Source organism: Chiloscyllium punctatum, chromosome 4, assembly GCF_047496795.1.
Source record: "Chiloscyllium punctatum isolate Juve2018m chromosome 4, sChiPun1.3, whole genome shotgun sequence".
NCBI lineage: Eukaryota > Metazoa > Chordata > Chondrichthyes > Orectolobiformes > Hemiscylliidae > Chiloscyllium > Chiloscyllium punctatum.
In genome coordinates this window covers 49959943-49975919 of record NC_092742.1, presented here as the reverse complement: position 1 = coordinate 49975919, position 15977 = coordinate 49959943, and the positions used below count along the sequence as shown (strand labels likewise).

Sequence of the window (15977 nt, the reverse complement as noted above, 5' to 3'; positions counted from 1 at the left end):
TAACATCCTTAAAAAAAGCACTGAGAACAATCTTTACATTAGCCCTTCTAATATATCTCATTCTCTGAAAAGGCAGTTATTTTCGGTCATCCCACTTTCAGAGATAATGCCCCTGCGAAGCCGCTTTGGTCATTTTCCTATGTATAAATGCAAATTATTATTATTCTGGGGAAGAAAGGTTTACTGTGTAATACCCAGTGAAGAACAATATGTCAATAATTCTGAGTTATTCTTAAACCGCTGTGACTAAGCTGTGAATAAAGGGATCTTTGATTGCTCAGCCTTGGTCTAAATGCAGCAGTCCAGTTGTTGCTTTAAAACTGTGGGTTTTAATTTCAAAGCCTGACAACACTGTTTTAGTTTTGGTTAGGCAGCTAGATCAGTGGAGACCCAGTCAAATTTGACTCTGATGGACCGCCCTCTCATTCCTTACATAGACTAAACTAGTTCCACAAATCTCTCCTCAGTTGTCACTCACACACTGGTAGAAAGCAGCAGGCAGGCTGGCGATCAGGGCTCGTCCACTTCAAGGCTAGTTTCTACAAATTCTTAAGATTCCCTGGTTTAGAACCTAACAAGATCTTCTGGTAAGTTTTAGGATTGCACTTTTCCCTAATGGTAATCTGCAGTAAAACGTTTGAGTACCTCAAACTGAAAATCTTAATCACTGATTGCTTGCTATTCTATAAGACTCTACCTGTGTAAGCAACCCTGTATACTTCCAGTAAGACATCTGTAGTTAAATTTAAGTGAAACAACCTTCTTGAATTAGTACACCAACAACATAATCGAGAATGTTGGTCTGGTACTGATTAAGATATGTGCAGGATTAAAATATTGCTTCTGGTTATTTTGTACTTTAGCCAAGAAATCTTGACTCAGAAACAAGGGGTGTAGCAGTAGAGAAATAGCAAAACGGTGTTTGGTCATGATAGTTGTAAAGGAGAAGATCATGCAACAGTATATCTGAAGGGCAAGAACTTCAGGCATGTCCACTGTGGTTTTAATTACCGTGCTGTGTTTGAAACAGACAAGGTCACAAAAACAGTGGAAACCCTGCCATTAATAGATCAATTTCCATGAAAATGTATATTTACTTTAATTTTATTTTTGCTTGATAGAAATACAATATTTTTTGCTAAATTATTAGCAGGTAGAAAAATAAAATGTGAGTTCTGGATTAGCCTAAACGATACAAAATATGTCCGTCATTGAACACAGAAAGCATTGACTTCTGTTCAACACAGAATTTAAAGGGGACATAAACTGCCACTTCATTTGCACTGTAGTATTTATCTTGATTGAAAATTGTATAGAAAGTAAGCAGCAATAAGATCAAACAATAATGTCAAGATATTGTATACCTTTGGACTGAAGAATTAACTGATAAAAAAGTGAACTGGGTAAAGTTTAACATTACACTGCTTGAATTAAGAGCAACACCAGAGTTATTTATTTCTGGTAAAATACTCTCTGACATATTTAATATTTTTGATAATATAGATAAATATGTTGCACATAAATTGGCATGAGTTTGTGTTAAGTAGAATATCTTAAAGTTGAACAGAATTTAATTTTGGGAAATACCAGAAAAATGTGACTACGCAGTAGCTATATTAACTATTTGGTGCATAGTACATGCAAAGTCAAAAGTATGGTGCTGGAAAAACACAGCTGGTCAGGCAGCATTCGAGGAGCAGGAGAGTTGACATTTTGAGGGTCTGATAAAGAGTTCATACTCGAAATGTAGACTATCCTCCTCCTTGGATGCTGTCTGACCCGCTGTGCTTTCCAGCAGCACACTTTTCGACTCTGGTCTCCAGTACCTGCGGTCCTCATTTTTGCATAGTACATGTAGTATCAGAGTGTTTGAAACTTATCAAATACACTCCTGCAGTATTTGTGTACTGTCCTCGAACTAGCACTGAACGTAAACAACTGCTCAACCCAGTCAGAAATAAGCATCTGAGCAGTAGCATCTAGTAAAACATAAGCCACACAGTTTATGTTATTTTCCTGCAATTATTTAATAAGGTAATAACACCTGTGAATTTGTATCATAAAATTAGTTTACATTAATTCACATATCTATCTCTCCATTACTTCTGTTCTATCAGCTTGTTTATCTAATTTCCACACTTGGCTGAAAATGAATTTCCTCTGAAAGAACTTTGGGAAGTACATAGCTATTGTCTTCAAGCTCCAACACAAACTCTGTTCCTTTATCACTGATTCCAGCCTCTCCTTGATCATGCTCTCAAACTGAACCAAGCTGTTCATAACCTCAGTACCTTTATTTGTTCTGAACTGATTTCCAAATCCATGTATTATATATCACAAAATCTGCCTACTTTTATTTTTTATTACTTTGCTGTCTCCACTTCTCAGCTTTACTGCAGCCGGCTTTCAAATCTATACTTCTGTTATTTCCAGAATTTATTATTCCAATCCTTTCTTGGCAGGCCTTCCCTCTTTCACACTCTAGAAGCTCACTCAAAACTTGGCTGAACATAGCCCGATCTGCACCAAGTCTGGCCCATCATTGCATCTCTGCTGTAAAATGTGTTGCTGGAAAAGCGCAGCAGGTCAGGCAGCATCCAAGGAGCAGGAGAATCGACGTTTCGGGCATAAGCCCTTCTTCAGGATTCTCCTGCTCCTTGGATGCTGCCTGACCTGCTGCGCTTTTCCAGCAACACATTTTTCAGCTCTGATCTCCAGCATCTGCAGTCCTCACTTTCTCCATCATTGCATCTATGCATTCTGACCCACATGGTTCCCAGTCCACCATCAATTGTACTTTAAAACTCACCTCAAAAACAAATTCCTCCGTTATCTGGTCCTTTTTAATCTCCCCATGTTTTCCACGCCTTTAAGAATGCTGTTCACCTGTACTTTTGGTCTTTTGTGAAACTCCGATTCAGGTGCTTTTAGTTATCTTGGCCCCAGGTTTTGAAATAACATTCATGAATACCTCAGCACCTCCAGCTGTCTGTCATCCTTTAAACTGCTCCTTAAAATCAATCTTTAATCAAGTCTTGAATGTCCTATCAAATCCCTCTTGAACAAAGAACAAAGAGAGTTTACAGCCCAGGAACAGGCCCTTCGGCCCTCCGAGCCTGAGCCGATCCAAATTCACTGTCTAAACCTATAGCCCAATTCTTAACCATCCGTATTCCTCTGTTCCCCACCTCCTCATGCATCTGTCCAGACACATCTTAAATGAATCTACTGTGCCTGCCTCTACTACCTCTGCTGGCAACATGTTCCAGGCACCTACCACCCTCTGTGTAAAGTACTCCTTGAATATGCTCCTGCGAAGCATCTTGGGGCTTGGAATGCCTGAGGATGACTAAAAGGCAGGATTTTGCTGTCATTGTTATTGATGATGCTCTTACAGACTAACCAGATTAAGAAAACATGCCTGAACTAATGCGTGTACAAAATATCTAACTTCAGATTTCACCAGTGGGTTATTAAAATAACATCTTAGGTAGTGCTTCGAAATTTGATAAATAGGCAAGCACTGTCTTTGCCAAAGTACATGATTGTTTGAGGTTCATTTGGTTCATATCTTTCACACACAATGATGAATGAACCTGTTTATATGTGCAATGAATTTTATACATTTAATGTAGTTAGACAATAGTACTTTTTTGCTGACAAAACCCTAATATAATTGAGTTTCCTGATTCAACCAGACATAACATGTTGCAGCACTTTCATAAAAAGATAACCGTTTTGAAAAGCATTTTTAACTGCGTTGTTCATCCAGCGCATGTCCATCCATACTAATTTTCCCATGATCATTCAGTGGACTCAATATAATTTGCCAAATAACATACAAAGGCAAAGGTATCCTACATCAGATTGCTGTTTCTTTAAGGCTAATTAAAATGTTGGATCCCATTTCACTGTGCAGCTATAACATTTCAGTCATGTGCAGACACCAACATTTTGTGGACTCTCTCAGCCATTAATAGGAAATTAAGATTTAGAACTCAGGAAGCAGTGAATGTTTCACAGTAATTTTTATTTACAATGTTTTGTACTATAGTACTTAAAAGCTGTTGCCAAAAAGAGATCTTGGCATTGACTACTTTACATTGTTTGTTTGACTGTTAAATCTCCAGGGTTACTTCATTCTTCTTGAAATAAGCAGGATTGTTTTCAGTTTTGTTCTAAAATATGTTCTGTCCTGAATGCCTTTTTATAGTAATGGGGAATGTTTGGAAAGAGAGGTTTAAAGTCATTAATTAATCTGTGTGATAGTTCCTTAAATTCATCTGACATCAATTAGTTACATTCTTTTCCCTCTCTGCATTGGTTTGAAGTGAGAAGTAAACTATGATTTAGCATCAAACTGCTAGGATCGTGTACAGTGATCGGAATAAAACCTGGACTCTCTTGAAGTTGTTACTGCAGTTCTGATCAATAAAGACAGCAGCCCTAACAAAAAGCACAAGAATAGTGGCATCACTTCTGGGATTCCAGCCCTGCCTCTGATTTTTGACATCTTGAGCCTTATGGTGTAATAGAACCCAGATGTACGAATAAAACCTAAGCCACATACCTGGGCTAATGGGTCCTTTTATGAGGAAATTCAAATTCCTTTTAGAATGGATTCATGTTATTTCCCATATTATAGTGACGATTTTTACTTTTAAAGCCTTTAATTGGATATAAACCACTTTGGGACATGCTGCTGAGGTGAAGTGAGTCATACAGGAGTGGGAGAAAGATTGGATAAGGCCGATAATTGGGTTCAGGGATGCTGCTGTTTGATTAATCGAGGCAGTAGTAAATCAGGTAGCACACAAACTTTGGACTGCCTGGTAAGTTAAAGCAGAGTGAAGAGTAACCTAATACTAAATAACCTGCTGGACAACTTCAATAGAGGGTGTAGGTCATATATGGCTAGCAGGTGAAGTGCATTCTGGTAGTAACATGTACTGGAAATAGTTGAAGGAAAGTTAATGAATGCAAGGATGGGTTGAAATGGCACAGGAGGCCTGTAGCTTGCTCCTAAGTTCTCTGTTGCTGCACTGAGCTTCTGCAGGGGGTGGATCTTGTGTCTGTTGGTACTATCTAGGATACCAATGGTAGATTCATCACCATATTCCTCCTTGTTGGTATTTGTCTAAGCCACTGATATCATGTGAGCAAGGATGCCTATACAATGTCTTAGGCAGCAGATAGGCTTAATCCTGATGAAATGTAACTAGGTTTATTACATAATATTTAATTCTTTACTAAATTAAATCTGAGATGTATGATGTTCTCTTACAAGACATCAGGATCAACGAAAGAGTATGTTCACATTACATCAAGGCACAAGTCAGGAGTGTGATGGAATCCACTCCAATTGCCTGAATGACTGCAGCTCCAGTAACACTCAAGAAGCTAGACACCATCCAGGATTTCACCAGTTTCTTCATTTCCCCACCCGACCTTATCCCAGTTCCAAACTTCCAACCTGGCACTGCCCTCATGACCTGTCTGACCTGTCCATCTTCCTTCCCACTGATCTGCTCCACCTTCCCCTCTGACCTATCACCATTACCCCACCTCCATCCACCTATTGCACTCTCAGTTAGTTTTCCCCCAGCCCCACAACCCTCCCATTTATGTCTCCACCCCCTCGGCTCCCAGTCTCATTCCTGATAAAGGGCTTTTGCCTGAAACATCGATTGTCCTGCTCCTTGGATGCTGCCTGATCTGCTGTGCATTTCCAACACCACACTCTCGACTCTAATCTCCAGCATCTGCTATCCTCACTTTCGCCTACCATCCAGGATAAAGCCGCTTGTTTGACTGGCACCACATTCACAAACATTGATTCCCTCCAGTGCTGATGGTCATTTGCGGCAGTAGTTGCCATTTGCCAGATGTATCGCAGATATTAACTAAGACAGCACATTCCAAACACAGAACCACTTCTGTCTTGGAGGACAAGGGCAGCAAATACGCCATCATCTGCAAGTCCCCCTCCAAATCACTCACCATCCTGACATGGAAATATATCAGTGCTCCTTCACTGTCACTAGATCAAATTGTGGAATTCCCACCCCAATGGCCTTGTGGGTCTATCTACACCAAAGTTCAGCAGTTCAAGAAGACCTACCTTAAAGACTGCCATTACTAATGAGGGACATCCATAACTCAGGAAAGAATTAAAAAATCCACTAAAACATTTTCAAAGATTATTGGTAAACAAGCACAATGTTCTAACAACACTCTGTTTTTGGAGAACTGGTATAGCACGACACAGCTCTCATTATCTTCTCTCATTGAAATAATGGACAGAGATTATCTTGTGTAGTCAGTTAACCCTTTTAGGTACTAACTGTCTTATATAACAGTGGATGGGAAGTAAAAGAGATCCTCTTGCCTGCAGGGTGGGGCCCCTTTGGAAATATACTGGGATGACACTGGGCCAACGTTCATTTCAGACACAAATGTAGTTCCTCAGACCTGGATGGAGGGCCACAAAAAGTTCAAATTCCTCACACAAATGGCCAGAGGCAGTGAATACATGTACCCATGCCATATCTTTCCAAAGGAATTGCAGACCTTACACACACAGCACCATTCACTAGATACCCTTCATTCACAAGCCACCAATCTTATGATGATACTCTCACCTTACCCTTAACAAATTTAGCACTGTTACAAGATTCACATTCACATCTTACAAGTTGTGCACTCTGCTGACTATTCACCAAGACAGGCACATTATCAATCACACTTCCCTCTCAATTGAGCTCACCACATGCAGCTCACCACAGGAGACAAGCACAACTGCATGTCCTGATCACCATGGAGACCAGGCAGGGCCGGCTGTCATTGGAGTGAACATGACTGAGGCCAGGGTCACTGGGGAGGGGGGTGGCAGAGACCCTAGAGAACCCTATGTTATTGCCATGGAGCAAGGCAATGTCCTGCTTTAACCTGAGGCAGGTGGGGGCAGCCATCCCCTTTAACATAGAAGTGGTGGCCAAGTCTATGAGAAGGGAGAAGGTGACTCAGTGTGATTGATGTTACAACCCTCAACAGAGAATGGACAGAAATCAAACAATATCAGCTGCTGCTGTGGAAGCACAGTCTGATGTTATGAAATTGTGGCTTGTTATCATGTTGGTTCAGACTGTTGCCATTATGGTTGTGGATACTAATACTCAGAGACGATTTCAGTGTCTGAAGACAGTCCAACAATCAATGCTTCAACAAATTACAAGGATCGCAGTTCGGTAGCTCATTGGTTGGTACTGCTGCCTCACAGTGCCAGGGACCTGACTTCAATTCCAGCCTCAGGTGACCTTCTCTGTGGAGTTTGCATGTTCACTGCCTGGGTTTCCTCCTACAGTCCAAAGATGTAGATTGACTATGCTAAATTGCCATAAGGTCCAGGGATATGCAACTGGTGGATTAGCCTTGGGAAATGCAGGATTACAGGGATAGGCTGGGTCTTTAGAGGGTTGCTCTGAATTCAATGGGCTGATTGGCCTGCTTCCACACTGTAGGGATTCTATCATTCTATTATGATAATTGCTGAGACAAGCTCGGGGCAAGCCACTGGGAACATGGAGCACAATCTTGTTTAATCTCAGGAATGTAGCCTTCATCTTCCCACCACTGCTACTCTGCTCATGTCTTTGCTGTTGCTTGTCAGGCAGATAGCCCAGTTAGACTGTCACTCCCTATGCTGTGAATGGACAGTTGAAAACAAGGAGGTCTAGGTCTGGACAGTGCTCTATAAGGCCATTTGCCATCGCTGTTACTGAAAATCAGCAGTGTTCCCACAGTCAATTAACACTCTAGGAGCCCTAAGACAGGCAAAGGCACCAGCAGACAGGGACTAAGGGGACTTACAAGGGTGTTAGTTCATATTTGAATGGAATAGCAGGTATCTGTTAGATAAAGTTGGAATTGTTGCATTGTGATGGCTTTTATTTCAGTTATTGTGGCCAAGAGGAGTTTCTGATGGTCCATAATGGAGGGATGATAAAATATGAGACACTTATTCTATGAGGTTAGGGTTGCATTCAGTGAAACCATAGTTGAATGTGATGATCACAAAAAAAAGACTGGCCAGTAAACAGATATGCTGCTTGCCTCTTCCTTTTCTCCAGTTCCTCCAACTCCTCCTCTTCCTTTCCAACTTGCTTTCCAATTTGCTGGCTGCATCTCTGGTGGCAAGGGCTGTTCTCTCATTGTAGTTAGGACATGAAACATACAGCAGGTGGTCATGAATCAGGGAGCCTGATCCAGCAAGCATTAGAGGGCCCCTTTAGAGAGATTCAGAAAGCAAAGACATTGCTTCAACTCTCCCGTGGTCTCAATGTCGCTGTTGGGTAGCTGTGTTATTGAGTGTTGGAGTGGAGTTATGAAACATATGTTAAATAGCTTTGGTGCCCAGGTGGCAGCCCTTGTTTTGCTTTAATACTAAGGAAATAATGAGTCAACTGGCAAAAAGTGAAAGCATGATAATTGCTGTCCGGATAATGGGCATTTGCTAGCAAGATGCTGGATGTAGTTGAACAGCACTGCTCATTCAGCAGTCCCATTCAGCACGCTATTGATGACATCCTGCTCCATTGTGAATTGTATTCTCCTGTCAAAGCATGCGCACATTATATCTGCTTCCCTCTGGTCAGAGAGAACACAATGAACTCCCTTCTCCAGGCGTGGAGCAGCAAGCTGGGACTTACAAACGTTACCTGCTCCAGCCTGGAGGGATTCTGACAGCACCAGTTTCTGTTCTGAGGCTGCAGGTTGTGAGAGTCTGAGTCTTTTGTAAAGTGCAAGTAATACTCCTGGCTTTGCTGAAAAGAACAGAAATGCTCCCAGATGACAAGATTGATAAGAGCCCTCACAGAAAACTTTTCTATCCCTCCTCCTGCTGCAGGCACTTTGTCCTTTTCTTTGCTGCCTCTGTTCAATTTTCCTCTCTACTGCAGCTCAAGGGGAATAGTAGCTATAGCAACCCTACACAAGAAAGAGCCTGACAAGAACATTTAGGAGTGAGTTTTTTCCTCACTGGAGGTGGCAAGGAACATGGTGAGAAGCAGAAATAACTGAGGCTAGTGAATCTGTGGAATCTTTTAACGCAGGGGATTATCATGGCTGGGTCTTTAAATATATTCAAGGCTGAGATGGATATATTTTCAATCAGTAAGGGAATCAAGGGCTATGGAGAAAAGACAAGAAAATGAGGTTAAGTATTACCAGGTCACATGATCTCATTGAATGGCAGAACAGACACAATGGGCTGAATGGCCTACTTCTGTTCCTACATCTTATGGTCATGTGGAGTTGTAAACTTTTATATCTATGTCGTGTTAACCTAGAAAGAAACAAACCTGTAGCAAATAATTAATTGCATGTTTTATACCAAAAATATATATTTGGTTTATGGCCATTTTGAGCTAGTATTTATGGGCATCATTCGGTAATGCTCAAGGCTAATCTAGTTTTTGCAGCTCTGTGTTGCATAAGAAACTTTGAACTGTGTTTTGTTCATTTTTGACATTTATGTTGATAACAAAATATTCACATTAGATGGTGTGTTCTCCATTTAACTGTTGTTACAACCAGTCAAAGACAAGATTCCCCCACACTGTTAGGTTTCAAATGGGACTCCTGAAGCAAATAAACTCAATGTGAGGAACGGTGAACTTGATTTCCTTGGATATTCACAAGTCCCTTCCAGTGGTCACAACAAAGGGTAATTTTAAAAGGATCCCTTCCCTCTCCTTTCTTCTTGATGCAACTGAAGTTATACTTTCAATGGATCCAATTTAACCAGGCTTTCTTGAATTAACAATTGGAAGGGGTTTACTATTCACTAACTGTGAGAAGAAATAGTGACACAAACACACTTACACACAGATTATAAATAAGAGATTCCCAAAAAGTAAAAGTTGGTAAAAAGATTATATGGATTAGTCTCTACTTTTAGTGAAGAGTTTATCATTGAGCATTAGCGCTGTTGCAGAGGGAGTTGCCAGAAATTTGACTTTGGTAGCTGAATAATTGATTTTGAGATTCTTTGCTTTGTAGGTGGGAACTGTTTTGCCCTGATGCATTTTGGCGCTGACTGACTGACAGCACTCAAGAGTGAGACAGGTGCTTTTCTCTTTTTATCTGCAGTGCTTGTTGTTTAAATGGTAGATGTCAGAGCTGTGACTCTCACACCACGACAATACGAACTAGGGCATCAGGCCACTAACATACACACACTCATGTTGCAGTTGGTGTTTAACTCCCATTTTTGAACATTCTTGGAAGGCCAAAGCATTAAAAGATAATTGGAAGATAATTAGCACTGTTGTTACCTTTTCCTGATTTATTCCTTCCTCTGTTTGAAGTTTTCCTGAAACACCAAAGGTATGACATTCCATGGATTCCCCCACAGGACTATACAAGACAGTGTGGTGCTGGAAAAGCACAACAGGTCAGGCAGCATCCTAGGAGCAGGAGAGTCAATGTTTTGGACAAAAGCCCCTCATCCTGCTGAAAGGCTTTTGCCTGAAACGTCGATTCTCCTGATCCTCAAATGCTACTTCACCTGCTTTGCTTTTCCAGCATCGTACTCTCGACTCTAATGTCCAGCATCTGCAGTCCTCACTTTTGCATCATTTTTTGACAGCAGCAGACTCCTTTAAAAAAACACACTTAAGCGTTAAAAGTTAACAATTTCCATGGTATTGTAAGCTTCTAATCTATTGTCATGACACTGTACATACATTTTTCACCTCAGTTATTCACTGACATGATAAGGATAATCTCAGAATACCTGATGCTACAAATAGTTTATTCAATTATGAAACAATTATAAATTCAATGTTAATAAATTTACTACATATTCAGTTTTAGATGAAGGTATGATTTAAAAAGAACACTTAATTAGGTCCATAATATTGCTGTTGTAAGAACATAGGAAGAGGGATTGGCAATGAACCCAATATTTGTACTTCATGTTTATCTGTCCTCCTTTTCTCACTTAATGGCTTTACCTTCTTGTCTACTGAAATTAATTTTATGACGAGGAATCGTACGACTTTCGGGTTAGCTAGTTCCAGATATCCAATTCTCTTTGTCTAAAAGGAGCTTCCTGATTTCACAAGCTTGCTCAGTTCTATTTATAAGATCCTCTTGGTTTGGATTCCTCCATCAGTGGAAATAGTCGGTCTTTATTATTTTAAATCCTACAATTTGATTACTCTTTAATTGTCTAAACTCAAGGAAATGCAGACCAATTTTATACAACCTGCCCTGATAAGCTAACTATTTACATCCTAATATAGTGTGACTAAGCTGCCATTTCTCGAAGGCCAATATGTTTTTCTTGAGGTGTCAAAAACTGAACAAAGTGCTTCAAACTGCAACTGACCAAGCGCCAGAGAAACTCAGTAGGTCTGGCAGAATCTATGGAGAGAGAAACAGGGTTAATGTTTTATACAGCGTTTTTCCAAAACTGAAGGGAGGTTGAAAAGATACAGGTTTTATGCTGTTGGAAAAGGTTGCATGGAGCAAATGAACTAGAAGGGAAGGCTGGTGGAAGGTTAGAGTGTGAGGGAGTTTACAGGTCACAGGTGTCACTGAACAAAAGGTAAACGGACAGTTAATGGCTGTAGGGAAAAGACTGATAGTACAGTAATAGATGTGTTGGGATAATGCTTGCAGACTGAGCAGAAGTATTCTGCAACGCAACCATCCCAGTTTGAACATAGTTAAAAATCACACAACACCAGGTTATAGTCAAACAGGTTTAATTGGAAGCACGCTAGCTTTCGGAGCGTCGCTCCTTCATCAGGTGGTAGTGGAGGGCTCAATCCTAACACACAGAATTTATAGCAAAGATTTACAGTGTGATGTAACTGAAATTATACATTGAAAAATTGATTGTCTGTTAAGCCTTTCATCTGTTAGAATACCATGATAGTTTCACTTCTTTCATGTGTAAATCACAAAACCTTTTATTAGAAAGTTGCATTCTCAGGTTAGCTGTTAGCAATGGTGATAGGTGAAGGTGTTGAAGGTGTTGGCTCCCTGTGTTCTCTGTCTATGCCATAATGTTTTGATTGATTCTAATCTAAAATGTGAGATAATGGAGTTTTACATGAGTGTATGCAGTTTTTGAGCAAAGTACAATGTAACCCTGAATGTACAAATTTACCCCACAAAATATGTGTGTGCATGTGGGTCTTTGTCTGTGTGTGTGTGTGTCTGTCTGGGCTGGGGATTGTGAGTGTGAGAAAGTGTATGTGTGTGTAGTGAGTGCAGAGTGTCTTAAGTCTGTGAGGGGGTGCATGTGCTCTGAAAGCTAGTGTGCTTCCACTTATACTTGTTGGACCATAACCTGGTGTTGTGTGATTTTTTTACCTTGTACACCCCAGTCCAACACCAGCATCTCCAAATCATCCCAGTTTGTGTTTGCTCTCCCCAATATAGAAGAAACATTTTATTTGAGTCTGATCAAGGTTCTATACATCTTTTGTATTTTTACTCCACTGAGAAAATAACTAATGGCTTAAGGCCATCATAATCACCTACAGCAAGGTTTCCCAAACTATTTTCCAATATAATCCTAGGGTCAATCTTGAAAATTAACTAGATCCCAGCCTGTAAGCAATATAGCACCATTCAGTGGAAAGTTGTGAAAGTTTGCATTGTATATATCAACATATAATAAGATATTGTATTACTATGGAAATCTCTGTTTTTAAGTACTTTGTAAAAATATAGGTTTAAACCAAATACTCAAAATTCTCTGACAGAAAACTCTGTGAAATTCTTCCCATCATTCTCCCTGATGTAATCAGCACCCCCCCTTCCATACCAACAGCAGCCCACCCTACTGTTATCTCCCCTTTCTTGGTCTAGTTGGCATTGCTGCAGAGGTAAGGAGCCTTGCAGTCATATTAAAAGCCACCACCCGACTCAAGTCATAGAAACTCCAACTATTTTCCTTGCAAGCAGTCAGTTACTGTGTTACACTCGCCTGTGCCAAGTCCATACCTAACCACCCAGTCACTGCTCAAAGTGCTTCCTAAGGTTAAAAAATGCTTTGGGTGCAATGCACACTCATTTGGCAGCAAACAGCCAGTGTGTCCAGGGCTGGCTCACTGGACCCTCTGTTCCACCAGCCATTGTTGCATTAGAGAAGGAGTTTGCAACCCCAAATATTATCTCAGCAACTGTATTGGGTGTTGCAATCCACAGTGTATAAACCCTGACTCATGTAGTAGTTATTCGTAATGTCTATGCATCAATATGAAAATCACTTCATTCCTCCACAGGTACAAGTCTTTTTCTGACTATAATATCGTGGTTTGTCTTCATACATCCAAAATAAATTGCTCTCATGTTTCCCCACCTTGAACTCTACCTACCAAATATTTTGGGAGAAAGTGAGGACTGCAGATGCTGGAGATCAGAGTTGAAGAGTGTGGTGCTGGAAAAGCACAGCCGGTCAGGCAGCATCCGAGGAGCAAGTGTTTTGTCCAGTTCCTATTTTTGCTAATACTTTACTTTCAAGTATCAAATTGTTTCTCAATGCCAATGTAGGAAATATTCTTATTCATTTTGTCTGCTATACCCCATGCCAGTGATGACCTGGATCAGATAAATAAGTTCTGATTCAACCCAAGTTCTAATGACCAAAGTATAAAATTCTAGTGTTGGATATGAGCTCCATTAACTCCATTATTGAATGGTCACTATAACATTCAGATTGCAATTACCAAAACAAGGGCATTTTTGTCATTGCAAAGTGAGCTCCTTTATGCAGCATTGTAAAGACTCCAGCATATGAACTGAACTGGTGTAATTTGCATTGCAGGTGTATTGCCACCTGAAGGAGTTACTGTCAACTGACTGGCTACACTGCAACATAAAAGTTGTTGATTGGCTAGACCACTGTTCTCCTTCTCAAATTAGCTGTTCTGTCAATCTGTTTGTAACATTTCAAAATTTGCAGCAATTGTTCTAAGGACACAGTCAGAGTCCTGCTATCCATTACTATAGAAGTCAAAGTAAAACAGTTTAACCTGCAGATTCCTATCATTCTCCAAACAGCAGGGATCAATTTTTCAAATTGTTAGCACTGTGCAATTACAGCTCAAAGTTAAGAATTATGATCAAAGCATAAACCGCTCCTCAATTATCCACATTTTAAAGGTTATTGTCTTCCTGAAGAAGCTTAAAGATCCTTGCTTATTTTGGTTTGAAGAAGAATCAGGAATGGTTTGCAGCAATATTCTTATTATGGTTTCACATGTAAGTGACATGATGATGCAGTTTTTGATGTATCATTTGTCCACTTGTTAATTGAAGGCATAATAATTTAGAATTGCATTTCCTTGTGAAAAAAATGTTTCTATGAAAGTAGTTTGGATTACATTGTTAATGCAAAATTTAAATGAGAAAGCTGTGTAGATTTACAATTGAAGTATTCTCTGTAATTCATATGATGGATGATTCATGAATATAATTCCCTCTAAACTAACGTGAATTTATTCAATTCAGGAAGAATTTTACTCTATAAAAAGCTGGGTTTTTTTAAAGAATTAAAACAAATTAATTAGATTCACATTTGTAAGTAATCACCTTTTTAATATTTTATTATTCAAAAATATTTTCTTGTCTTGAAAAAATGACTGTACCAACTTTAGAATTTAAACAATAATCAATGTTCAAAGCTTTCCTTAATCAGGGCAAATTCTGAAATTTCCAATTGAAAAGTTGTTTTTAAAACTGTAGTGCAACCATGGTATTATGTGCAATTTGCTGAAGAAAGTAAATGAAAATGCGTGAGAGAGATCACATTTGCTAATGTCAGAAAGGCAGTTATGACGGAATGGGCTGAAATCTAGAATGCCTGACCATTAGTAATGTCAATATCAGGAATATGTCTGACATTTTAAGCATATTTCTAATGCTCCTGTGTTCATATGTAGCAGGAGAAATCCCAAGGCATTTTACAAATGAGGCTGCTGTAGAATTAGAGTCTGGGCTTACACCATGTGACTCACATGAACTGCTAATTATTTTTAGCTTGGAATTCTGTTTGCCTGCTCAATGATCCACTTGGAACAGCAGGTTACTCCCCCATGACTTAGTCTTGGGATTCATTTCAGTAGTTCATACAACTCTGAATTAGAAAACTAAATGCACAATAGCAAACTTCTCAAATATGTTTGTGAAAACTTGTTGAAGACCCCTTTATTCTAGTAATAATGCTACCACTGTGTTGATTTGTACCAATTTGCTTATAAAACTGGAAAAGACTTTTGCAAACTGCATTACAGCAATGTTTAATAAATGAGGTATAATTGTAATTATTTATGCTTTGCTGAGCAAAATTAGTTTGAGTAATAAGGTAGTCATGATGGTGATCATAATGCACCGAAGTGCCATTATATATGCATTTGTTGAAGGAGTCTTCACCTTTGTAATTCCCTAAGATGCATTTTTTAATGTAATTCCCTGAAATTCCAGTCTCAGTAGAGTTGTAGTGGCACACACAGACATAAGGTAAAGGTACTCCCATCAGATGGAATTAAAAAAGTCTGAGGCCAAGATTAATTACCTTTGTGCTCAAACATACCTAAACACATCGTTTCAGGGCAACATTAATGAAACCTTGAGAGTAGAATGACTTGGACGTGCCAGCTTTGGATCGGGGTGGACAAAGTTAAAAGTCACACAACACCAGGTTATAGTCCCAAGGGCTTATTTGGAAGCCCTAGCTTTCGGAGTGACGCTGCTTCATTGGGTGATTATGGAGGATAAGATCATGATCACAGACTTTATAGCCAAAGGAGTCCAGTCACACAGAGATGTGATGCATTAAACAATTTTAGATTAGATCTTTCATCTTTTATAATGGGATATGCTGGTTTTGGTTCTTTGCTATGTAAATCCCGGAACTTCTTTTAAATTACCTTCTCAAGCTCAAAATCATACACCACCAG

The 15977-nt window shown here is 39.6% G+C and overlaps 1 protein-coding gene across 4 annotated transcripts in view; it reads left to right on the top strand.

The window, feature by feature from the left end:
* Positions 1–473: 473 nt before the first annotated feature.
* The window catches only part of LOC140476284 (uncharacterized), a 105662-nt gene continuing 90158 nt past the window's right edge, over positions 474–15977 (top strand). For all 4 annotated transcript variants that reach the window (XM_072568654.1, XM_072568653.1, XM_072568655.1 and 1 more), the window contains exon 1: positions 474–587. The gene's annotated coding sequence lies outside the window, so the exon portion shown is untranslated. The remainder of the gene's footprint in view (positions 588–15977) is intronic.